This window comes from Oncorhynchus clarkii, chromosome 10 (assembly GCF_045791955.1).
Source record: "Oncorhynchus clarkii lewisi isolate Uvic-CL-2024 chromosome 10, UVic_Ocla_1.0, whole genome shotgun sequence".
Lineage (NCBI taxonomy): Eukaryota > Metazoa > Chordata > Actinopteri > Salmoniformes > Salmonidae > Oncorhynchus > Oncorhynchus clarkii.
In genome coordinates, this window is record NC_092156.1 from 44713216 (window position 1) to 44741205 (window position 27990).

At 42.8% G+C, this 27990-nt stretch overlaps 1 pseudogene; it reads right to left on the bottom strand.

Moving 5' to 3' along the window:
- Window positions 1-21371: 21371 nt before the first annotated feature.
- LOC139419240 (uncharacterized) lies at window positions 21372-27989 on the bottom strand (annotated as a pseudogene).
- Between the last annotated feature and the right edge of the window lies 1 nt (window position 27990).

The following is a 27990-nucleotide window of genomic DNA, read 5'->3' on the forward strand; positions in this document are numbered from 1 at the left end:
AAGTCGGTTAGGACATCTACTTTGTGCATGACACAAGTCCTTTTCCAACAATTGTTTACAGACAGATTATGTCACTTATAATTCACCGTATCACAATTCCAGAGGGTCAGAAGTGTACATACACTAAGTTGACTGTGCATTTAAACAGCTTGGAAAATTCCAGAAATGAGTCATTTGAGTCAATTGGAGGTGTATCTGTGGATGTATTTTAAGGCCTACCTTCAAACTCAGTGCCTCTTTTGACATCATGGGAAAATCAAAAGAAATCAGCCAAGAGCTCAGAAAAAAAATTGTAGACCTCCAAAGGTCTGGTTCATCCTTGGGAGCAATTTCCAAACCCCTGAAGGTACCACGTTCATCTGTACAAACAATAGTACGCAAGTATAAACAGCATGGGACCACGCAGCCGTCATACTGCTCAGGAACAAGACACGTTCTGTCTCCTAGAGAAAAGTGCAAATCAATCCCAGAACAACAGCAAAGGACCTTGTGAAGATGCTGGTGGAAACGGGTACAAAAGTATCTATATCCACAGTAAAACGAGTCCTATATCCACATAACCTGAAAGGCCGCTCAACAAGGAAGAAGCCACTGCTCCAAAACCGCCATAAAAAAAAGCCAGACTACGGTTTGCAACTGCACATGGGGACAAAGATCGTACTTTTTGGAGAAATGTCCTCTGGTCTGATGAAACAAAAATATAACTGTTGGGCCAATATAACTGTTTGGCTTGCAAGCCGAAGAAAACCATCCCAACCGTGAAGCATGGGGGCGGCAGCAGCATGTTGTGGGGGTGCTTTGCTGCAGGAGGGACTGGTGCACTTCACAAAATAGATAGCATCATGAGGTAGGAAAATTATGGATATAATTTGGATATATTTTTGCAACATCTCAAGACATCAGTCAGGATGTTAATTTAAAGCTTGGTCGCAAATGGGTCTTCCAAATGCACAATGACCCCAAGCATACTTCCAAAGTTGTGGCAAAATGGCTTAAGGACAACAAAGTCAAGGTATTGGAGTGGCCATTACAAAGCCCTGACCTCAATCCTATAGAAAATTTGTGGGCAGAACTGAAAAAGCGTATGTGAGCAAGGAGGCTACCCTACAATCCTGACTCAGTTACACCAGCTCTGCCAGGAGGAATGGGCCAAAATTCACCCAAATTATTGTCGGAAGCTTGTGGAAGGCTACCCGAAATGTTTGACCCAAGTTAAACAATTTGAAGGCAATGCTAATAAATACTAATTGAGTGTATGTAAACTTCTGACCCACTAGGAATGTGATGAAAGAAAGAAATACTGCAATAAATCATTCTCACTACTATTATTCTGACATTTCACATTCTTAAAATGAAGTGGTCATCCTAACTGACCTAAGACAGGGAATTTATTGGATTAAATGTCAGAAATGGTAAAAAACTGAATTTAAATGTATTTGACTAAGGTGTATGTAAACTTCTGACTTCAACTGTATGAGAATTTTGATGACTCTATAGGAGAAATATGTTCATTCAGTATTCATCACATTATCCCACCGGTCACAATTGTGACCTACCATAAAACACACTTTTTGACATACTTTTCCATGAAAATGTAAACAAATAATGATTGATTACTAATATTTTCATATTTTCATGTCTGGGAAATATTTGGGATTAAATGGGTTAAGAATGATTTGATAGCTTCCATCGCATCATCCATTAAAAATTAGATTAAAGAGAGAGGTTGACGCAGCGCATTTTCCCGCGTGTGCTCAAGTAGGCTTTCCACTTTCCTCCTATATAACACAATCACTCCAGACAGACCCAAGCAAAAATGTATTCTATAAATGTTGCAGCAGCCTAGGCTACACCTAAACATTAGAGATATCTTAACCCTCTTAGGCCTCACTCCCTCCTATCTGAGATACCTACTGCAGCCCTCATCCTCCATATACAACACCCGTTCTGCCAATCACATTCAGTTAAAAGGTCCCCAAGCACACTCATCCCTGGGTCGCTCCTATTTCGATGGCTCTGAACGAACTTTATTTAACTCTCTGCAAACTGGAAACAATTTATCCGGAGGCTGCATTCATTGTAGCTGGGGATTTTAACAAGGCTAATCTGAAAACAAGACTCCCCAAATTTTATCAGCATATCGATTGCGCAACCAGGGGAGGAAAGACCTTGGACCATTGTTACTCTAACTTCCGCGACGCATATAAGGCCCTGCCCCGCCCCCCTTTCGGAAAAGCTGACCACGACTCCATTTTGTTGATCCCTGCCTACAGACAGAAACTAAAACAAGAGGCTCCCACGCTGAGGTCTGTCCAACGCTGGTCCGACCAAGCTGACTCCACACTCCAAGACTGCTTCCATCACGTGGACTGGGAGATGTTTCGTATTGCGTCAGATAACAACATTGACGAATACGCTGATTCGGTGTGCGAGTTCATTAGAACGTGCGTTGAAGATGTCGTTCCCATAGCAACGATTAAAACATTCCCTAACCAGAAACCGTGGATTGATGGCAGCATTCGTGTGAAACTGAAAGCGAGAACCACTGCTTTTAATCAGGGCAAGGTGTCTGGTAACATGACCGAATACAAACAGTGCAGCTATTCCCTCCGCAAGGCTATCAAACAAGCTAAGCGCCAGTACAGAGACAAAGTAGAATCTCAATTCAATGGCTCAGACACAAGAGGCATGTGGCAGGGTCTACAGTCAATCACGGACTACAGGAAGAAACCCAGCCCAGTCACGGACCAGGATGTCTTGCTCCCAGGCAGACTAAATAACTTTTTTGCCCGCTTTGAGGACAATACAGTGCCACTGACACGGCCTGCAACGAAAACATGCGGTCTCTCCTTCACTGCAGCCGAGGTGAGTAAGACATTTAAACGTGTTAACCCTCGCAAGGCTGCAGGCCCAGATGGCATCCCCAGCCGCGCCCTCAGAGCATGCGCAGACCAGCTGGCCGGTGTGTTTACGGACATATTCAATCAATCCCTATACCAGTCTGCTGTTCCCACATGCTTCAAGAGGGCCACCATTGTTCCTGTTCCCAAGAAAGCTAAGGTAACTGAGCTAAATGACTACCGCCCCGTAGCACTCACATCCGTCATCATGAAGTGCTTTGAGAGACTAGTCAAGGACCATATCACCTCCACCCTACCTGACACCCTAGACCCACTCCAATTTGCTTACCGCCCTAATAGGTCCACAGACGATGCAATCTCAACCACACTGCACACTGCCCTAACCCATCTGGACAAGAGGAATACCTATGTGAGAATGCTGTTCATCGACTACAGCTCGGCATTCAACACCATAGTACCCTCCAAGCTCGTCATCAAGCTCGAGACCCTGGGTCTCGACCCCGCCCTGTGCAACTGGGTACTGGACTTCCTGACGGGCCGCCCCCAGGTGGTGAGGGTAGGCAACAACATCTCCTCCCCGCTGATCCTCAACACTGGGGCCCCACAAGGTTGCGTTCTGAGCCCTCTCCTGTACTCCCTGTTCACCCACGACTGCGTGGCCACGCACGCCTCCAACTCAATCATCAAGTTTGCGGACGACACAACAGTGGTAGGCTTGATTACCAACAACGATGAGACGGCCTACAGGGAGGAGGTGAGGGCCCTCGGAGTGTGGTGTCAGGAAAACAACCTCACACTCAACGTCAACAAAACTAAGGAGATGATTGTGGACTTCAGGAAACAGCAGAGGGAACACCCCCCTATCCACATCGATGGAACAGTAGTGGAGAGGGTAGCAAGTTTTAAGTTCCTCGGCATACACATCACAGACAAACTGAATTGGTCCACTCACACAGACAGCATCGTGAAGAAGGCGCAGCAGCGCCTCTTCAACCTCAGGAGGCTGAAGAAATTCGGCTTGTCACCAAAAGCACTCACAAACTTCTACAGATGCACAATCGAGAGCATCCTGGCGGGCTGTATCACCGCCTGGTATGGCAACTGCACCGCCCTCAACCGTAAGGCTCTCCAGAGGGTAGTGAGGTCTGCACAACGCATCACCGGGGGCAAACTACCTGCCCTCCAGGACACCTACACCACCCGATGTCACAGGAAGGCCATAAAGATCATCAAGGACATCAACCACCCGAGCCACTGCCTGTTCACCCCGCTATCATCCAGAAGGCGAGGTCAGTACAGGTGCATCAAAGCTGGGACCGAGAGACTGAAAAACAGCTTCTATCTCAAGGCCATCAGACTGTTAAACAGCCACCACTAACACTGAGTGGCTGCTGCCAACACACTGACACTGACTCAACTCCAGCCACTTTAATAATGGGAATTGATGGGAAATGATGTAAATATATCACTAGCCACTTTAAACAATGCTACCTTATATAAATGTTACTTACCCTACATTATTCATCTCATACGCATACGTATATACTGTACTCTATATCATCGACGGTATCCTTATGTAATACATGTATCACTAGCCACTTTATACTATACTATGCCACTTGGTTTACATACTCATCTCATTTGTACATACTGTACCCGATACCATCTACTGTATCTTGCCTATGCTGCTCTGTATCATCACTCATTCATATATCCTTATGTACATATTCTTTATCCCCTTACACTGTGTACAAGACAGTAGTTTTGGAATTGTTAGTTAGATTACTTGTTATTACTGCATTGTCGGAACTAGAAGCACAAGCATTTCGCTACACTCGCATTAACATCTGCTAACCATGTGTATGTGACAAATAAAATTTGATTTGATTTGATTTGATTTCAGTTCGCTGCAGCTAGCGACTGGAACGAGCTGCAACAAACACTCAAATTGGACTGTTTTATCTCCATCTCATCGTTCAAAGACTCAATCATGGACACTCTTACTGACAGTTGTGGCTTCTTTGTGTGATGTATTGTTGTCTCTACCCTCTTGCCCTTTGTGCTGTTGTGTGTGCCCAATAAAGTTTGTACCATGTTTTGTGCTGCTACCATGTTGTGCTGCTACCATGCTGTGTTGCTACCATGCTGTGTTTTCATGTGTTGCTGCCATGCTATGTTGTTTTCTTAGGTCTCTCTTTATGTCGTGTTGTGGTGTCTCTCTTGTCGTGATGTGCGTCTTGTCCTATATTTGTGTTTAATTTTTAATCCCAGCCCCCGTCCCCACAGGAGGCCTTTTGTCTTCTGGTAGGCCGTCGATGTAAATAAGCATTTGTTCGTAACTGACTTGCCTAGTTAAATAAAAGTTAAATAAAAAATAAAGATCTGACATGTATGGGATGAGAACAAGACAATTTTCCAGTCTGATCAACTGTAGGCTACTAATAAGAGCGAATCCATACAGCCTAAGTGCGCTGGCCATTTGGTCAGGGTAACTAATTGATAATGTTATGTATTTATAGTCCATTTTTGTGTCAGGAGAAAATGTGAATGTGATCAAATTTGGGTTATATTCAAAATTGGGCTGGCTAGGCTGCCTATATGTTTTTAATCCAACATAATAGTGATGACAGATGTGAGTAAAAATGTTATACGGCCTACAGTTGAATAGGCAGGCATGATGCAAACATGCATAAAGCAAGCTCAGCCCTGTGAGTTCTATTGTCTATCCGTTGTTGTCTCTGTGTCTGGGTAGAGGAAATCCCCCTCCTAATCTAGTCTAAATATAATTCATATGAACAAGTATAAGGTTGCTGCAGTTTGACAGGCTTTTCAGCCCCCTCCCCCCATCTGATTAGGAAAAACTGGTCCCATCATAGCCCTTCTAATAACCTTTTTACAACTGATTAATCATTGTCATACCTTATAGTTTTTCTTGTTAGGTTAACATACAAGGAAAAACTTCAGGCCCCAAGGGGTAAAAATTGTCCCACCGCTCTGGGACCTATGGTGACACCAGTCTGCTTGAAGTTGTCAGTTATCGTCGGGTATGTGGATGATCAGGGCTTTATTCAGGAACGTTTCTTGGGCTACTTTGAAGTGTCAAGTGGGCGAGATGCGCAGTCTGTGTTTGACTTCATGGAGAAACTTGTTGTTCAACCTACGATTGCGCAGCTGTATTGGAATGTATCTGCTATTTGTATTTACAGCTAAGACCCCTCCTGTTCCCTGTTTAAGAGGTGATGACAGCTCCACTCCACTACCATTGTCAACTCTCTCCTGACATGAACTGAAGCCTCATGTGAAGTCTCATGTGCCCACTCATCCACTGGCACATTGAATGTTTCCTCTCCAAGCACTGTGTACCCCTATCAATGTTCTCTCATTACTGTATGTAGAGTCAATCACATACGCACACACAATCACATTATTACACATCAATGATTTTACTCCTTGCTTGGACTAACTCATTCTTAGGTCTTTTACCTGTTTTTTCTGTTTTTTTGTCTTCCCAGTCAAATCCTGTCCTACGCTGAAGTCAAGCCTCTGAACACCTCAACTCACACCTCATACTGTCACGACTTCGGAAGTCGGCCCCTCTCCCTGTTCGGGCGGCGTTCGGAGGTCGACGTCACCGGCTTTCTAGCCATCGCAGGTCCATTTTTCATTTATCCATTTGTTTTGTCTTGTTCCCTGCACACCTGGTTTTCATTCCCCAATCACACTACATGTATTTATTCCTCTGTTCCCCCTCATGTCTTTGTGTGAGATTGTTTTGTGTTACGTGTCTATGTTGACCCGCTTTACTGGTATGAGTTTATTCCGTGTTTTATTTCACAAGGTATGTTATTGGGTTTATACAATATTATTGTGACTGTGTGCGCGTTTGCAGTGGCGTCCGTCTGTTGGTTTCTCCTGCCTAAATAAAGTGTGCGCCTGTTCACAACTCTCTGCTCTCCTGTACCTGACTCCATTCCCAGTACGCACGCCAATGACACATACCTTGATTCAATCACTGCTGTGATCCCTTCCCAAAACGGTGTCAGTAGCCCACTCATTCCCATTCCCTATAATATTGTACTACAAATGTCTTTATTAAATGCTTTAGGTTAAAATAATTACCATTTGACGATTTTTTAAACACTTTGACGTCTGCATGTGTTCCACGCCTACATCGTGGGTCTCCCACCCTCCTCAATTTTTCATGTCACCAGCCTCCACTGGTATCTTCATATCACAAACCCTGCTGAGTTGAAGACTAAACCTAAGAATTAAACACTACACTATGGGTTGCTTCTCCCTGCCTCTTTTTTTCCAAGTCTTCATTTATGAATGTACCCAGCTGCGCCCCTCCCCCACCATGCTCACTTGCCTGCCCTCAATCAAGCCTTGTGTCAATATTAATCAGCGTGTGGTGTGCCTGCTAGCATAGAGACGCATGAATTCGTAGAGCGCACGTATCAGCACGCAGGGTCTGACACAAAGACCCTATCCGTGACGGCTCTGGCCTGAGCAAGCCCCTCCCCCTGACAGCTGGGCTATTGTGTGATGTGACACTGAAGCTGCCTTGTTTCCCTTGGCTAAACCAGTTCAATAACTAATCTCAATGCAGCCAGCAGCAGCTTTTTCAACGGGAGTTTTGCAAACGAAGAGGACAACGCTTTCAGACCCAACGGCAATGCATAATCTACGTGCCATGGAGCTGTGCATGGGCTCAATAACAAGTTCACTCACCTAAAAGTTCACTGGGGCCGTCTGGTCTGGAGGCCTGCTTAAACCAGTAGGTAGATACAGGAGCTCCCTATGGCAACACACACCATCTAGATTGGTCAAGATCTGTCATAATAATTCATTGCAATTTATTCTAACATAATATTCATATTTGATTATAATAGTTTCTCAAGCTCAATCCAACAGAATTGTATAAATTCTCTCTCTCTCTCTCTCTCTCTCTCTCTCTCTCTCTCTGTGTGTCTCTAATGAGAGGAGAGGAAAGAGAAGAGATGGGGAATGAATCATGGTAATGGTAATCATTGAAAGAAATAGATTTGGCTATTTGTTGCACAAATTGGCCCCCAAAGCTTTGAATGGGGCCCCTAGCCGTGGCTCCTTAGAGAGCAGAACATCCATCTAATTGTCACCAGGTCAAAGCGGCACCAAGCCATAAGGTTTTCAGGACGCTGAACAGAGCTACGATATAGCGACAGAATCGATCATTACAGCTGGCCCATCCAAATGACAGAACTAAGATTCATTAATCTCATTCATCTTAATTACTAAGATGAATCATTATACTACTTTTAAACTATTATTTCAACAATGCTGAACATTTAATCCACTGCAGCTAGACGCCACACACACTCCAGTGTTTCCTAATAGCTACTATGCTCCTTCACATAAAATGGATGAGGACAGACGGTGATTGCCCCCCCCCCCCCCCCCCACCGCCCCCCCCGCCCCGCTCTCTTCACTACAGACAGACATGAATGAAAGGAAAACTGTTGGCCGAGAAACAGGGGCACGCGAGTTGGCTGTCCTCTCTTCCGTTTCAGCGCTCCCCTGCCTCAGTCACCATACTTGGGCAGGCTCCAGGCTCGTGCTCCTAATGGAGGATCGGCTCTGCTCTCGTCTGACGGGCCACAGGAAGGGAAGCACATGGACCTCAGCGTTCTGCCTGGACTCACAGCAACAAAGAGGGCCCGTCTGGAGCGGTTGGGACCTCAACCCTCAGGGAGGGCAGATGGTGCCCCGGGTCCGGCAGTTCATTAGCATTAGAAAAGAGAACCAGAGAGAGGGGGGACAGGTACCCTCTACCCTCTCTTAGATTAGAGCAGGGGGGAGACCCTCTTCTATCCAGTAAATTGGAGCACAAAGGGAGACATGGTGTCAAGCTGTCGACACATGTGAGATACACGCCATTCATAGCAAAACTCAAAGCGGTAGAACAGAGAGCCAGAGTGTCCAGCCTCCTTCCTGGATGGAACACAACTCAATACCAGATGCAACTGACATTTAACACAATGACTAACTTCAGTCATATTCACCAAAACAACGTTGAAAAGTGCTGCATCAAATTTCACAAGAATAACTTGCTCATCGTGTGTTCATACGACCCCATAAAGCAAAGTGGTTACTGTTTACAGAGTGTGATGTCTTTGTTTAGCCAGCATTGTTGTCCAGTTTACAGCTATAGACCTTTACAAATGACAAAATATCGTTTTATACCATTGGCTCATCTCATAAAAACAATGTCATACTGCAGAGAACAGCCCAACCACCCTATCAACCTATGACCTGACATAAAATCAAATCAAATTGTATTGGTCACATACACATGGTTAGCAAATGTTAGTGCGAGTGTAGCAAAATGCTTGTGCTTCTAGTTCCGACTGTGCAGTAATATCTAACACGTAGTCTAACAATTTCACAACAACTACCTTTTACACACAAGTGTAAAGGAATGAATAGAATATGTACATATAAATAAAGGGATGAGCGATGACCGAACGGCATAGGCAAGATGCAGTAGATGGTATAGAGTACAGTATATCCATATGAGATGAGTAATGTAGGGTATGTAAACATTATATAAAGTGCCATTGTTTAAAGTGACTAGTGATACATGTATTACATGCAATTTGTTATTATTAAAGTGGCTAGAGATTTGAGTCAGTATGTTGGCAGCAGCCACTCAATGTTAGTGATGGCTGTTTAACAGTCTACTGGCCATGAGATAGAAGCTGTTTTTCAGTCTCTCGGTCCCCGCTTTGAAGCTCCTGTACTGACCTCACCTTCTGGATGATAGCGGGGTGAACAGGAAGTGGCTCGGGTGGTTGTTGTCCTTGATGATCTTTTTGGCCTTCCTGTGACATCGGGTGGTGTAGGTGTCCTGGAGGGCAGGTAGTTTGCCCCGGTGATGCGTTGTGCAGACCTCACTATCCTCTGGAGAGCCTTACGGTTGTGGGCGGAGCAGTTGCCGTACCAGGCGATGATACAGCCTGACAGGATGCTCTCGATTGTGCATCTGTAAAAGTTTGTGAGTGTTTTTGGTGACAAGCCAAATTTCTTCAACCTCCTGTGAAGAAGGCACTGTTGCGCCTTCTTCACCACGCTGTCTGTGTGGGTGGACCATTTCAGTTTGTCCGTGATGTAAACGCCGAGGAACTTAAAACTTTCCATTTTCTCCACTATGGTCCTGTCAATGTGCTCCCTCTGCTGTTTCCTGAAGTCCACAATCATCTCCTTTGTTTTGTTGACGTTGAGCGTGAGGTTATTTTCCTGACACCACACTCCGAGGGCCCTCACCTCCTCCCTGTAGGCTGTCTTGTCGTTGTTGGTAATCAAGCCTACCATTGTAGTGTCATCTGCAAACTTGATGATTGAGTTGGAGGCGTGCATGGCCACCCAGTCATGGGTGAACAGGGAGTACAGGAGAGGGCTGAGAACGCACCTTTGTGGGGCCCCAGTTTTGAGGATCAGCGGGGTGGATATGTTGTTTCCTACCCTCACCACCTGGGGGGGTCCCGTCAGAAAGTCCAGGATCCAGTTGCACAGGGCGGGATCGAGACCCGGGGTCTCGAGCTTAATGACAAGTTTGGAGGGTACTATGGTGTTGAATGCTGAGCTGTAGTCGATTAACAGCATTCTTACATAGGTATTCCTCTTGTCCAGATGGGTTAGGGCAGGAATCTGCACTACATGGAAAGTGACCTCACTTTTCTCACAGTGCTGCCCAGAGCTCTCAGTCCAACAGGGGCCATGGACTGGGCTGTTGATATCTTTGGCTGGGGATTACAATGTGTTTACCACCAATAAACCAGTCTGACCTGAGGCTCTGGACTGAGCTGAAACCACAATGAAATACCAGCCTATCTGCCTCAGAACCTTTCCCAAGCAACAGGCCTACATAGAGCTGAACAGCATCCCTCTTTTATAGGTCATACATACAGGCTCACTCAACCCATACACATTATTGGAGAAAAAAAACTAAAAGAAAGAGTGAGAGCACAAGGGAGACAGCATGAAAGCAGGCGAGAAGCTGCCTGTCAGGAAGACAGAATGCTTTCTGATCCTTGTGAAGTTGTCTCCCCCCTGTGTTCATTTAGGCAAACAACCCGTGTGTTGTCCCCATGATTGCAGACTTATTAACAACATTACCATGGTCAAGTTGGCTTCAAGTTCGATATTCGTTTGACATTCACGTCTAATAATGTTCATAATAAACAAACGCCAGGACGTGAAATTATCATGTCATCTATTTGGAGCACGACATTTTGTGAATTTATTTGTTACATATATTCATTTTTTTGTGAAAATCCAAAATTATGTATTTGGCTATAAAAACACTGATTATTTACATAAATCAACACAAAACAACGAATGAAACCAAACAACTCAAAAATTGGACTATCTTCTGAATTTTGTAAATAAAGGAATTGTAGAGATTGTTTGCATTATAAAGATGCGTATTTACAAAACTGTATGACGGGAAAAACTATGCTTTGTAAGCCGAGTTCTCTTATCTTAATGCAAAGAAAATCTAAGGTAGAAGTGGGATGGCACTACAGAAGGAGGTTTCTGGGTTCAAATCCCATTTGGGCTAGCCCTTAATTAAATTAGCTACACTGGTGTCACAGGTGGGATGACACTACTGTGATACCATCAAAGGCATGCCAGGGCGAATGAAGGATTTGAGATGAGGTGTGGGGGCGCTACTGGACTCACAGTTACAGATTTGTGGGTTCGGAAACCAATTTGGGCTACCCCGTGAATTCACTACATTCAGGCACGTGCACAGATGGGGTTCTACCAGTGACGAGCACATGCCCCTTTTCCCTCCCACTCGCCAAGTGCCATTTTGGGTGGTGGTATAAACACAATTCTAAACAGTTTTTTGGAGTTGTTGTCCTGAACCCACTGGCCAAAAGTCGGCATGACATCGCCAACTTCATCACCCTCCACCCCGTCCTTTGGTTGCGCCTGTTGGTCTGCCATGTACGGAGCTCACGCCTGTTTCCCAGTCTGACCTGTACAGAGATTGCACATGCCCGGTATCCAAACACACATGGTTTGAGATGCGGTCACCAGTCGAGTATGTGCAGCCTGCTTCCTATTTTAAACATCAACAGTACTGCCACAGCAGAATAACATTTGAATAACACTTGATTTACATCCTCATCAGCATTCGGTCTGGTTGGCTAATAGCCTATGCGCATCAGAAAGACACAGTAGAGAAGAGAGGCTGCATCTACGACCCTCCGACCCAACTCCATCCCTTCCTCAGTCGGGAGTTACACGTGTGTGTCAGGGCAGCAGCAACACAGGTAGTTTGGACTCTTCCTAACCACCATATACTAAAATATCCACACAAGCCACTAGCCAGCCGTATATTGGGAGTTAGAAGATTATGACTTTTATATGATTAAGTCATTCTCTAAGAATTTAAGAGCCTTGAAGATAAATCAAAATCAGTAAGAACAGAAAATCAAGCTAGCCTATTAGCAGATTTACATCGATCAACATCAGTGATCACCTGATAGCCCACCCTCTTTTCCAGATGTCAATCATTACTTTAGGAGGCACAGAGTTTGCTGTTGCAGAAATAAGTAGGCCTAGAAAATGTTTTTAAAAATTCCCTACAGAGGCAGTTGATATCTTGTGAATTTCGAGATATGAATTATGAGGCTCGCTTTTTTTATTTTGAGCACATGCCCTCTGAAAAGTCTGTTCACCACCGCAACTACACTGATGTCACAAGTAGGATTTACGTCTGTCTGGCTGCTCTGAATAGACTCTAAATATATCATAGAAGCTCTTACAGACTCCAAAACAATCTCTATACAATTTTTACACCTTAAGGAAGCCGTATCAAGACAATTTAGCATTGTGAATGCAATTACATTTTTTGTGATCATTTATTATTCATCGATAGGCTTCTCAGAGTAGGCTGTAGATATACCATACCAGCTCTCACAGACTACAAAGCCACTTCTACACAATGGACACAACTCTAAATTAAAGACAATTTAGAGTTGTGAATGTAATGGTATTTAAAAACAACATACATTTTTCTTATATCTAGGTTGCATACAACCTCTCACAGACTTCTAGCTTATGTCTGTTTAAAATGTAGGCTACACATTTTAGAAGCCTAAATCAAGTCAGTTTAGAGTTGTGAATTCAATTGTATTTTTTGTTCAAATGTAATATTTCTCTCTAAAACATTTTCCTGTCTGGGTACTGTGATTATGTTGTATATAACCTTTTATAAACTGGGTGGTTCGAGCCCTGAATGCTGATTGGCTGACAGTCATGGTATATTAGACCGTATACCACTGGTATGACAAAACATGTATTTTTACTATTCTAATTACGTTGGTAATACGTTTCTAATAGCAATAAGGCACCTTGGGGGTTTGTGGTATATGGTCAATATACCACGGCTAAGGGCTGTATCCAGACACTCTGCATTGCGTCATGCGTGGAACAATTAATGAAATGGCCACCCCCACCCCCACTATTTGCATTGACACCCCCTTTGTTTTTACACAGACTATTTACTTAAGCAAATAAGGCCGGAGGGGGTGTGGTATATGGCCAATGTACCACAGCTAAGGTCTGTATCCAAGCACTCTGCGTTGCGGTAAGAACAGCCCTTAGCCGTGGTATATTGCCCATATACCACACCCCCTCGGGCCTTATTGCCTAAGTATATCTGTTGTATATAACCAACCTTAGGCCTAGCTAGGCATAGCCAACAACACAGAACACAGAAAACCAGACAATGGGCCCTGCGGTGAAGCTAATCTAACACTGTTAGTGTGTTACATGAATAATCAGCCGTAGTCTCTTGATATGACTTGTATTCACACTGTTCTTCAATCACAATAATTATATTCCCATGTCGAGTGCATAAGCTAACAGCTAGCCAGAAGGATACCTACAACACTTGAACTTGTAACTTGAACTTGTTTTCTACTATACATTTCCTGTCTTAATCCATTAGCTATCTCTTTCCACTAGGTGGCAGTATTTACTCTTACAGATCATTCCCCTCTCCCATGAAGACGTTTACTAATTTCAACATACCTTAAAGGTGCACAATCGCATTGCCAAAGTCGCTCCGCCATTTCCTGGTTGCTAAAATTCTAATAGTTCGCCTAATTTCAGTTTATGTGACAAAACAAGCAAGTATAGTGTAGAGCATCATTGTGACATCTAAACGGCGGTGAAATATATTTTCCATAACCAAAAATATAGAATTTTCAGCTGTTTGAAGCTGGCGTCAAATCAAATCAAATCAAATTGTATTTGTCACATGCGCCGAATACAACAGGTGTAGTAGACCTTACCTTGAAATGCTTATTTACAAACCCTTAACCCACAATGCAGTTCAAGAAATAGAGTTAAGAATATATTTACTTAATAAATTAAAGTAAAACAATTTAATAAAAAGTAACACAATAAAATAACAATAACGAGGCTATATACAGGGGGTACTGGTACCGAGTCAATGTGTGTGGGGGGTACAGGTTAGTCAAGGTAATTTGTACATGTAGGTAGGGGTCTAATGACTTGGGGGTAGAAGCTAAGGAGCCTTTTGTGCTCCGGTACCAAGTGTACAAAACTGAAAGTAAAATATGCAAAAATGTAACTTAATAACGGGAAGCATATAAATAGCAAACATAGAACAGGTCTACCACTTCTTAGACTTGCTTTCAATGCAAATTACAAATCTATAACCCACATTTCTATTTGAATTTGGTGGTTGCCAAAAAAAGTTGCATATTGCAGCTTTAACTAAAACAGGTGAATTTCCCCAAACAACGGGCGTAACAGACACCCGGAATTTTCAACTTCAGTTGATCTTCTTCAAAACTTAACACCACTCCAGTTATTACTCCTTTTAATGGCACCCTGCTTGTCCCCAATCGTGTGTTAGAGCGCACACTCCCTCTGGATGGCAGAAACGCAAAGAAATCAACACCATTCAACTTCGAGTCACTTTCACCGACCCAACATTCCCCAACCTCTTCTCCACCCAATCTGACACCACATATGGATCTGTCCAAAGGCAAGGATCAATTCTCTCCAACAATCTCACTCTCATCATAAGGACAAGGCTAAAACTCGGTGGTCTTCACCGCACCTCCCACGACAGTTAATTAATCCTCACTCTCATCAGGTTTAATTTCCTTCTGTAGCTCTTCCAAAAGTGTTGTGTGATCCACCACTCCATATTCACTCAAAACATGTTCCACTTTTCTCAATTTTCCCTGTCCACCATCTTTTCCTTCATCAGATGTTACAGAAGGCTTGTGCATTCCCCCATTCCATATTTGATTATAATATGTTCCACTTTTCTCCTTTTTTTTCCTTCTTCCTGTCAGCCATCTTTACCCCCACCTAATGGCCACTAGACATTGCCATTGAGGGCATGCACCATTTTAAAATATTTGACTTGCTGGGGATTCCTATGAGTTAAGAGCAATCAGCCAATGAAGAAGAAAATTAGGTGGTGGGCCGAAGCCGAAAAGAGTGAAGTTGATCGATCCCAGTTGAGGGAGGAACTGATTTTTTTTTTTATATGAAAGTAAAACATTTTTATGATGACTATACATTTTGTTAACACCTTCAACTCAAGCACATTTTCTTATAAAAAAGTATATTTAAACACTGTCTGGTCAGGCAAATTTGCCCCTACTGATAAACATGGACAATCAGTACTTCTGTACATACCCATCGTGATGAAGGCAGCCAATGGCCTGCTTCTATCTACGATGTAAACACAGCCTCTTGTGAAAACGTGAGCTGCTGTCTGATGAAGAGGAACAGATATGGCTAGCTAGCTCCGAAAGACTGAAATAAGATAAATATCTGTTTTTGAGTGCACTTAAAATATGTAGCATGCTAATATACGAATATACAACAATACGAATTGTCTTGATCATATGAAGCATTAACGCCACTGACCATTTAGCCAATTTATTGACAGCGAGGCCAATATTCTAGTTTGACTAGCCTAGCCAGCTACTGTGTATATGTCAACTGTGTTTCATTAGCTAGCTATCTCTCATCGTCTGTGAATTCCATTTTTTTGTGTTTATGGCATATATCTCTCATTTCAGGTAACAAGCTGCAGGCTTAAAGAAACATTAAATCATATACTATGTACAGAAACCCAAATAAAAGCAAGCATATAGATTACCAAAATTACCAACCTATAAACATTCTTCCAGTCCTATCAAAGGTAGCTGAAAGATGGGTGGCTGATCACCTGCCCCTGAACAAGGCAGTTAACCCACTGTTCCTAGGCCATAATTGAAAATAAGAATTTGTTCTTAACTGACTTGCCGAGTTAAATAAAGGTCAAATAAATAAAACATTTTAAAAATCTGATTGACCTCATTCATGGCAACTCTATACACCAAATGCAATTTGGATTCAAAACTAACCATTCTACCGAAACAAGACAATTGCTATTTTCTGGAGTGCAGTAAATCTAAACTGGACATAGGTGGTGATGTCGTGATGTCTTTTTGGATCATGAGGTCCTCCTATCTAAACTATCCTTCCTTAATGTGTCCATTGAAGGCATTAGTTGGATGTACAGTATATCACAAACGTGACTATACCCCTCACATTTTTTGTAAATATTTGAGTATATCTTTTCATGTGACAACACTGAAGAAATGACACTTTGCTACAATGTAAAGTAGTGAGTGTACAGCTTGTATAACAGTGTAACGGACGTAAAGTCTATACTGTTACATTGGTGCCGTGACCCGGATCACTGGTTGCTGTGGAAAGAGGTCAAAAGGGGGGTGAGTGTAGCCGATGTGAAATGGCTAGCTAGTTAGCGGTGGTGCACGCTAGTTGCATTTCAATCGGTGACGTCACTTGCTCTGAGACCTTGAAGTAGTGGTTCCCTTTGCTCTGCAAGGGCCGCAGCTTTTGTGGAGTGATGGGTAACGATGCTTCGAGGGTGACTGTTGACGTGTGCAGAGCGTCCCTGGTTCGCGCCCAGGTCGGGGCGAGGGGACGGACGTAAAGTCTATACTGTTACACACAGATTATTCTATATATATTTTTTTTTAAATTTAAAGCATGGCTCAAATCTATCCAAACCTGTACACAAGTTATCTGTGGTTCCTCATATGTAAGACGACAGTTGATGATAGTGTTGTTGATATATTATTGGATGTAATGTATTTGTATTTTGTTTTGCTCCTGAGTGGCGAAGGCAGTCTAAGCCACTGCATCTCAGTGACAGAGGTGTCACTACAGACCCTGGTTCAATTCCATGATGTATCACAACTGGCCGTGATTGGAAGTCCCATAGGGCTGCGCACAATTGGCCCAGTGTCGTCCGGGTTAGGCCGTCATTGTAAATGAGAGTTTGTTTTTAACTGATTTGCCTAGTTAAATAAAATGTGTGAGTATTTGTACTGTGGCTGTGTAAACTTACCTGCCCAGGGGCTACATATGCAAATTAGTTTTTCTCTAACCCTGGCACATTTACATGGATGTTGTATTATTGTAATACTGATGTTGATTAATGTGCATTGTCCCCTAAAAATAAATAAAGAATGGAGGTTTAAAAACGGCAGCTGCGTATGCATATTAGCCAGTACATATAGCATAGCCTACACATATAGAATACCTTGCAATACAAACTTCTCTGAAAACAGTTGTACAATGTGCTCTGCAGTAAGATAACCGGTTTGATTTCTAAACCAGATGAGTTCTCAAATAGCAGCTGCCCAATACCGTGGACCGCATGCATAATGTTGGACGCACTGGAAGATAAGGTATGGAGAATGATAAACAGCCTGTAGGATTATTGGAAAAAGCAGTTGGGAAATGAATGTTTGAGTTTAAAACACTAAATTTTGGTGGTTTACATGATTAACTTTCCAAATAACCTTCTAAAAGTTGACCGTGCCAAAATTTTGCAAATCCATTCACTGTTCTACTAACTACGACTGAGTGTGAGACATTTTTTCAATGATGTACGTTTAATGCATGTACAGTTCAAGTCAGAGGTTTACATACACCTTAGCCAAATACATTTAAACTCAGTTTTTCACAATTCCTGACATTTAATCCTAGTAAAAATTCCCTGCCTTAGGTCAGTTAGGATCACCACTTTATTTAAAAAATGTGGAAAGTCAGAATAATAGTAGAGAGAATGATTTATTTCAGCTTTTATTTCTTTCATCACATTCCCAGTGGGTCAGACTTTGTTGTCCTTAAGCCATTTTGCCACAACTTTGGAAGTATGCTTGGGGTCATTGTCCATTTGGAGACCCATTTGCGACCAAGCTTCAACTTTCTGACTGATGTCTTGAGATGTTGCTTCAATATATCCTCATAATTTTCCTACTACATGATGCCATCTATTTTGTGAAGTGCACCAGTCCCTTCTGCAGCAAAGCACCCCCACAACATGATGCTGCCACCCCTGTGCTTCACAGTTGGAATGGTATTCTTCGGCTTGCAAGCCTCCCCCTTTTTCCTCCAAACATAACAATGGTCATTATGGCCAAACAGTTCTATTTTTGTTTATTCAGACCAGAGGACATTTCTCCAAAAAGTACAATCTTTGTCCCCCTGTGCAGTTGCAAATCGTAGTCTGGCTTTTTTATGGTGGTTTTGGAGCAGTGGCTTCTTCCTTGCTGAGCGGCCTTTCAGGTTATGTCGATACGGGATTAGTTTTACTGTGAAAACAGATACTTTCAAGGTAGGCCTTGAAATACATCCACAGGTACACCTCCAATTCAGAAGCTTCTAAAGCCATGATATCATTTTCTGGAATTTTCCAAGCTGTTTAAATGCACAGTCAACTTAGTGTATGTAAACTTCTGACCCACTGGAATTGTGACACAGTGAATTATAAGTGAAATAATCTGTAAATAGTCTGTAAACAATTGTTGGAAAAGGACTTGTGTCATGCACAAAGTAGATGTCCTAACCGACTTTCCAAAACTATGTGTGGAGTGGTTGAAAAACAAGTTTTAATGACTCCAACCTAAGTGTTTGCAAACTTCCCACTTCAACTGTACATTCGAACAAAGAACAGCATCACAAATAGTGTTTCAGCATTTATAGAGTACAGAGACAGTTAGCAAAGTTGTCTCAGGTAGTATGTTACGTATACTAGACGTTAGGTATACTAGACGTTAAGTATCAAATCAAATGTATTTATATAGCCCTTCTTAGATCAGCTGACATCTCAAACTGCTGTACAGAAACCCAGCCTAAAACCCCAAACAGCAAGCAATGCAGGTGTAGAAGCACGGTGGCTAGGAAAAACTCCCTAGAAAGGCCAAAACCTAGGAAGAAACCTAGAGAGGAACCAGGCTATGAGGGGTGGGCAGTCCTCTCCTGGCTGTGCCGGGTGGAGATTATAACGGAACATGGGCAAGATGTTCAAATGTTCATAAATGACCAGCATGGTCAAATAATAATAATCACAGTAGTTGTCGAGGGTGCAACAGGTCAGCACCTCAGGAGTAAATGTCAGTTGGCTTTTCATAGCCGATCATTGAGAGTATCTCTACCGCTCCTGCTGTCTCTAGAGAGTTGAAAACAGCAGGTCTGGGACAGGTCGCACGTCCGGTGAACAGGTCAGGGTTCCATAGCCGCAGGCAGAACAGTTGAAACTGGAGCAGCAGCACGGCCAGGTGGACTGGAGACAGCAAGGAGTCATCATGCCAGGTAGTCCTGAGGCATGGTCCTAGGGCTCAGGTCCTCCGAGAGAGAGAAAGAAATAGAGAATTAGAGAGAGCACACTTAAATTCACACAGGACACTGGATAAGACAGGAGAAATACTCCAGATATAACAGACTGACCCTAGCCCCCCGACACATAAAATACTGCAGCATAAATACTGGAGGCTGTGACAGGAGGAGTCAGGAGACACTGTGGCCCCTCCGATGATACCCCCTGACAGGGCCAAACAGGCAGGATATAACACCACCCACCTTGCCAAAGCACAGCCCCACACCACTAGAGGGATATCTTCAACCACCAACTTACCATCCTGAGACAAGACCGAGTATAGCCCACAAAGATCTCCGCCATGGCACAACCCAAGGGGGGGGGGCGCCAACCCAGTATCTAAATATGTTCTAACCTACCGTGGAGAGGACAATATTACAATCCAGAAATCTTACAGTCCAGAAAGGCCTGTGCCTCCGATGGAGACTGTAGAACTGTCATCAAAGCATGCTTTAGTATTCCCCTTTCTCTCTAGAAGCACTGATCACCAATGTAGCTGACCGATGTAGAAGGAGACAAGGGCCTTAGCAGAATGAAATCTAATGCTTGTGTGGTCCAGAGATGAGAACTCTACCATCTACAGCAAAAACTATGGCTCCTGACGGGGACAATAGAACTCTACCATCTACGGCAAAAGCTATGGCTCCTGACTGGGACAATAGAACTCTACTATCTTCGACAAAAGCTCCTGACGGGGAAAATAGAACTCTCCCCACTACATGTTACAATAGTAAAACGATCTGTATGTAACCCAATGAACTGATTCTACATTGAAATTAATCTTTGAGATGCTGAAACAAGCATGTGTATCTGTAATCGGTGTTCTTCAACTCTAAAATGCATTACACTACACACACCCACAAAGAAAAGACAACAGGCAAATGCATGTCTAAATATTGACGGCAGGGCTAGTTCAAACTGCATTAGGATGGTTCTCCTCACAGGTGAGTGAATCAACCCATGCATGGTGACTTGCACTTGGTTGATCTCGGATTATATAAATAAATAATCACAGCAAAGATATGTCGTTTATTTAATAGAAATGGACATCCTGACAGTCTGAGGCAAGCTGCTCTGCAATCATCCTCCAACAGTGATAATGTGACGTTTCTTATTTGTCAGTATGAATGAAATTAGTTAGTCCTGCCTTGATTACTGTATTAGATTTACACAACTTAGGGGCATCTGCTCCTGGTAGCTAGCAACAGATCTTGTTTTAACTACCTAGCTACATTGCTAAGGTTGCTGTGTTCAGCTAACTAAATAGTTAGATTACAAAAAACATATATTTTTTTTTTCTTCTGAAAAAGTTTTATTGTCACATTTCCTTTAAAACAGCTCATATATATTTGTGTGCATAATTTTATACACATAAAAACATAATGAAAGCATAAAAACAGCATTTGGTATTACCTTTGAATTTGTTAAAAAGTACACGTTGTTAAAAACAATGGAAACAACCAAGAATAAAAGTACTTTTCATTGTAAAAACATAAAATCTGTAAAAGCTATTTCAAATATGTACAAATGATTTAACAAAAGTAAAACATTTTAAGACATGAAAACATGTATTTAAAAAAAGTCACTTTGTTAAAAAGCTGTCTTTGGTCCTTCGTACAGGAGCAGGGTGAGTCCTTATCAAACTCACCTCCTCCTGCTCTTCCGAATCAATCACCAGCCTGTTCTTCGGGTCCCAGAGGAGATCCCTCCCCTAGGCGCATTGCCCACTGTCAGGCCGTGGCCGCCGGGACCTTGGGTGTTGTGGGGGACCCTTCGCTTTGGGTAGAGGCCCCCTTTCTTCTGTACCATGCCAGGGCTTCCGTGGCTACCATGACCACTGCCTGGGGGGTGGTCTCTACTCGTTTCGCTACCAGCAAGTTGTGGGAGGACCACAGTGCTTCCGTCAAACACGTGAGGGTGGGCCAGAGCTTGGTGAAGGCCTTCGGGTACCCCATACAGCACGAGCTGGGGCGTTAGGTCCTCCCCTGCTGGCAGACAAGCGGAGATCAGGGGGCCTGCTTCCTTCCACAGGTTCCTGGCGGCTCTGCACTCCCAGAGCAAGTGCCTCACCGACTCCTCTTGGCAGCAGCCTGGTCGGGGGCACGCGGATATCCTCGCCATTCCCCGGGAGTGCATAACAGCCTTGACCAGGAGGATCTCGTAGGCGACTATCCAGGACAGGTCCCTGGGGGCCGATTCAGGAGAGGATGGGCCACGTTACACCAAACCGTTATGGGCTCACCTATAGCAAGCCCGCGCACTGGACACACTGGTTCCCGCTCCTGCACAAGAGAGAGAAGAGAGCGATGCCCTGTCAAAACCGTGACTGCTTCCCTTTCCAGTTTAAAATGTCTTAAAAACGTCTGGAGCTGGGCGTAGTGTGTGGGGAGCAGGAAAGAGACTGGGGTTCGCAGGTCGACCGGGATCTGCCTCAGGGTTCTGATGTAAGATCCCAGACAGAACCGTGCAAGGGCCTGGGTCTTGTTGTTGACCAGGGAGGTGGCAAGAATGAGATGTATAGCGACTGCCCAGGAACAAGTAGAGGTCAGGTAAGCCTTTCCCCCCCTTGGACCTGGATCTCTTGACCACCTCTGTCCTCAGCCTCTCCCACTTGCTTCCCCACAGGAAGTAAAACAGCATCCGTTCCAGAGCTAAAAGAGTTGTTTGTGGGGGGATAAAAACAGAACTGATTAATAAAAGCACAGGTAAAATCACAGCTTTAATGATTAAAACCTTGCCGTCAAAAGTCAGCTGTCGAAGTCCCCAAAAACCCGGTCTCTGTTGTACTGTGCCCAGGATCCCACTCCAATTACCGCTCCCTCCTCCCTCCCGGTCAAACTTTACCCCCAGTACCCTTATGTCAGTCATTTTAACAATCAGTGGTAGTCTGGTCAAGTCTGGGTCATGTTTTCGAAAAATTGGGCCTGTCTTTTCTCTATTCAGTCTCGCCCCAGAGGCTCATCCATACCAGTCTGTCCTGTCAACAGATAAAAGGTCAGTACATAAAATGTTGACATACTTTACCTGATAGCAGTTTGTCGGACAGAGATCTCTTTCTCTGTCACCAGCAGTCTACTACCTTAGATATGGATGACGTGATTGGCAGACTTGATCAGCAGCGATAGTACCATGGATAGTACACAAGTTTCGATTGGTTTACAGTTTAGTTCAGTTTGCCTGTCCAGCTAGCGAACATAAAAGTAAGTATTTTTTATTTATTAGAAAATTGACATTGCCAACAAACAGAAATGTGTTCCGAAGAAATACACAATATGATATACACAATATGTAAAATCCAGCTCCTCCTTCGACAGAGATCGATCGTCTTGATAACTAAAGCAAATAGCTTGCTACGGTTAACACGTGTATCTGCCCATTGTTAGAGCGGTCACTGAAATATCTTCTCAATATAATAGACAATATTTGGCGCTACACCCCAAACGTTTGACCCGTTCTATTGATTTCAGCATGATATCGGTGGAAGGGAGTAACAACAAAAAGTTGCATTACACTTACAGAGTTGGCACCCCACTTCAGTTAAAATGCAACACTTCAAAATGTAGCTAGCTGCCTTCTACAAATTGTCCTCTGACCAGTGATGTACAAATTATTTCCAGATTCCGTGTGGTTTTTGAGCTGTGTTCCTTTTAACAGGATGTGCAACCTCATCTCTACCCTCTTGCGTGTTTAATTTCAACAATGATAATCGATATGAGTGATTGACAAAACAGTGTTGTGTTTCTGTTTTGGTGACCACCCCCTCATCAAAATGCTACATTCCAAAATGTAGCTGACTGTGTCCTGCAGGTTATCCTCTAACCAGTGATGTAAAACAGTTGTGGTAGTTTCAACAGTGCATATATTTCAATATATCACCAACTGTTTCTGCATGTTGGAGTTGGTTGTTCAGCAACAGAATTGAGGTGTGCCCAACTATGGGGCAACACAACATGTCATCTATATTTTGTTGACATTTTGAAAACATAAATACATTTGCACAATGAGCACTTGTTATCTCTCAATTTTTTTTGCCATTTAAACATAGACATTATATCAGTCAAAACACCTTAAAAACCAATAAACAACCCACCTACGATTCTCCACATAGCAGCTCCTTGTCATTGTTTATAGCTATCTGACTATTCAGAATCATACCATCGCATGCCTTCCGGGCACAATCAGTCAACCCGTTTGGACACTTTCAAACTGTTTTTACATTGGGCAATTAATCAAACTGTCTTGTCAACAGAAAGCATCGGCAGCATCATTTTCAACTTAATTTTTAGGAGTTTAAATTGAACTTTCAACATTAATTTCCAATGGTATTGTACTTAATCAGGTAACAACTGCTGAATGAGTCCAAAAACGTGGTGTGATTGATTTATTTTGACGATATACCAGAAACCAAGAAACGGGTTGGCCATGCTCAGTGCCTGCCATTAGAAAGTTGCCTAGGCTACAGTTATTTTTGTTTGTTTGTACCTGTGCTAACACTTGCTGGTCACCTGTGTACCATGTGACCAGTGACCTATAGCCTAACTCCATGTGAGATAGCCCCTACTGTACAAAACAAGTTAAAACATTGGTAGCCAGACAACATACATTTCATGACCAAAAGTGTGTGGACGCCTGTTCGTCAAACATCTCATTCCAAAATCATGGGCATTAATATGAAGTTGGTCCCCCCTTTGCTGCTTTAACACTCTTCTGGGAAGGCTTTCACTAGATGTTGGAACATTGCTGTGGGACTTGCTTCCATTCAGCCACAAGAGCATTAGTGAGGTCAGGCACTGATGTTGGGCAATTAGGCCTGGATCACAGTTGGCATTGCAATTCATCCCAAAGGTGTTCGATGGGGTTGAGGTCAGGGCTCTGTGCAGGCCAGTCAAGTTCTTCCACACCGATCTTGACAAAACATTTATGTATGGACCTCGCTTTGTGCACGCACGGGGGCATTGGCATGCTGAAACTGGAAAAGGCTTTTGGGAAAAACTGTTGCCACTAAGTTGGAAGCACAGAATCGTCTATAATGTCATTGTATACTGTAGCGTTAAGATTTCCTTTCACTGGAACTAAGGGGCCTAGCCCGAACCATGAAAAACAGCCCCAGACCATTATTCCTCGTCCACCAAACTTTACAGTTGGCACTATGCATTCGGGGAGATAGCGTTCTCCTGGATTCAGCCAAACCAGATGATTTCATTATCTTGTCAATGTCGAATGGTGAGTATGATGACTGACTTTAACTTAGCTACAGATTTGTAACAGGCTAATGTGATTCTCCACTAGGCTACCTGTTACACTTACAGGAAAGGTAGGCTAATGTTTGGCGTAGCACAGAGAATTTTCGACCAATCTTAAAGGCATACTCCAGTACTTTGGGGATTAGTAAGTATTTTTTAAACTTGCTTTGGGATGGATTTGTCAATGTGTAGTTTATACCTGCATACTCTATAAGTGGAATTACTGTCTTATCTCAATTAGCCACGAAATCCCTAGTTTGAAAGCGACTGCTGTCTGGAAGCTGTTTTCCCTACATTTCCCCCCATATGCAGAAATGGGCACCATTTTCCCTACATTTCCCCACATATGCAGAAATGGGCACCATTTTCCCTACATTTCCCCACATATGCAGAAATGGGCACCATTTTCCCTACATTTCCCCACATATGCAGAAATGGGCACCATTTTCCCTACATTTCCCCACATATGCAGAAATGGGCACCATTTTCCCTACATTTCCCCACATATGCAGAAATGGGCACCATTTTCCCTACATTTCCCCACATATGCAGAAATGGGCACCATATTTCCCCACATATGCAGAAATTAATATATGTACCATTTAAATATGCAGAAATGGGCACCATCTGCAGAAATGGGCACCATTTTTATTTCAATGCAGAAATGGGCTGCAGAAATGGGCAGTATTTTTTTAATATGTATTTAAATGACCTCTGAGTATTTTTATTTCAATGGGCTGAAACTTGTATTTCACTAGATATAATGGTATAGACAATAATTTTCTATACAATTTCTTTATAGCGGTTCACAATTGTGGCCCCCTTTCACCCTACGTTGGTATCCAAAGTCTGATTGCATGATGGTGTGATAGGAGCGTCTGCTAAATTCATTAAATGAAAATGCATATGTAAAAATTAACAATTGCAAAACAAGCTGAGTATTACTCCAATGAGCTCTGCCCCGAAACAAGGCCAATAAAAATACCCAGTGTGCTTTGCAGTTGTTCATTTTCACATATACAGTACATTTACATTTTGGTCATTTAGCAGACACCCTTGTCCAGAGTGACAGTGCATTCAAAACTAAGGTATATAAACAACAGCATATCAGAGTCATAGCAAGCAAGACGTTTCTGTAACTGTTACTGAGAATGTTGTTGCTCTTCAGCCGGCTACTTGCAAATGTATTTTTCTATTTTAAAATACAATACTTTGCAAAATTACATTATATTTTATTTTAAAACATTTGTTTTTAGGGCATTATGTAGTTATATAATTTATGTCCACCCCTGCCCACGTGGGCCAGCCCACTAGCAATTCGAGTTCCAGCCCCACCACATCTGAGTAACAGCTAGCAAGAATTACACACAGTAGCGTGAGAGAGCAATGACACGGGGCACATATCTGCACTTATGCGATGTAGAAAGCAACTTTCCGGGGCCAATTTTGGCTCGTGGCCACTACCTACAGAGATTTTGTATTTATGTGAATAAAGGAGCATTTAATAAATTCATAACGAACCACCTGCAACAAGTATACAAAAGTACCAGAGACCCCTTAACTTGGCAATACTATCTTCCTTCTCAATTCAAGGTTGGTCGTAAATACCATAAAGATCAGTGTATCAAAAATAAACTACAAAATACATGCATTTTCTATTTTATAATACAGAAATACATTTGCAAGTATTCAGCCCAATCAGAAACACACAGAAACATTTTACTTGCTATAACTGTAATATGTTTGTTTTTTTAATCTACAATTGAAGTTTACAGTTGAGGTTTACATACACGTAGGTTGGAGCCATTAAAAGTTGTTTTTCAACCACTACTTTGTTCATAACACAAGTAATTTTTCCAACAATTGTTTACAGATTATTTCACTTATAATTCACTGTATTACAATTCCAGTGGGTCAGAAATTTACAAACACTAAGTTGACTGTGCCTTTAAACGGCTTGGAAAATTCCAGAAAATGTCATGGCTTTAGAAGCTTCTGATAGGCTAATTGACATCATTTGAGTCAATTGGAGGTGTACCTGTGAAAGTATTTAAAGGCCTACCTTGAAACTCAGTGCCTCTTTGCTTGACATCATGGGAAAATCAAAAGAAATCAGCCAAGACCTAAGAAAAAAAAATTGTAGACCTCCACAAGTCTGGTTCATCCTTGGGAGCTATTTTCAAACGCCTGAATGTAGCACAGTCATCTGTACAAACAATAGTTCGCAAGTTTAAACACCATGGGACCACACTGCCGTCATACCGCTCAGGAAGGAGACACATTCTGTCTCCTAGAGATGAACGTACTTTGGTGCGAAAATAAATGCACTGACTAAATATGCTCTTATCACACCATAGTGCCATCAGACTTCTGATACCAATGCAGGGTGAAAGGGGGCCACAAAATGGTGAACCAGTATAAAAATAAAAAAAATGGTATAGAAAAGTATTTTGTAAATACAAATTAGAGTTCTCGATTTGATCTTGTTACATAATACATTGAAGTGTTGTTCAGCCCCGTGTAATACAAAACTCAGAAGTAAATGAAATCCATTTTAAATACATGTAACAGAAATACTGCCCATCTCGTACTACAAATTATACATAGTACATGTTGTAATCATCTAATCAAATGTATTTATAAAGACCTTTTTACATCAGCAGATGTAGTGATGGCAAAGTCGAAGTAATTGTGCAATAATTACGGATATATTCTGCTGTGCGGTATAGCTACAATACGGTCATATCACTGCAAATCTATGGAGCCCATGAGTTCAGTGTTCACAACACTACATAAATGAATGACTCCGTAGCAGTCTCAGCAGCAACGGATGTGGCAGTTGTTTACAGTTCAATATCCTGTGGTAGATCAGAGCCACGGCCTCCACACAGACTGGCTGGCTGAGAGGTTCTGAGATTGGGCTTCTTTGGCAGCGTGTCTGGTGCTGCTGGGGAGCGTTGCTCCATGTCGGAGCGGAGCTCTGTGAGGATGATTTATCCTGACTGCACAAAGCTGCTGTCTGTAGCGGGATTCCTGTATCTTCAGGATGGGTAAGGACTGGTGGCGTGTTGTGCCGGGCAGCGAGTTGAGCTTAAGCCGCGACATC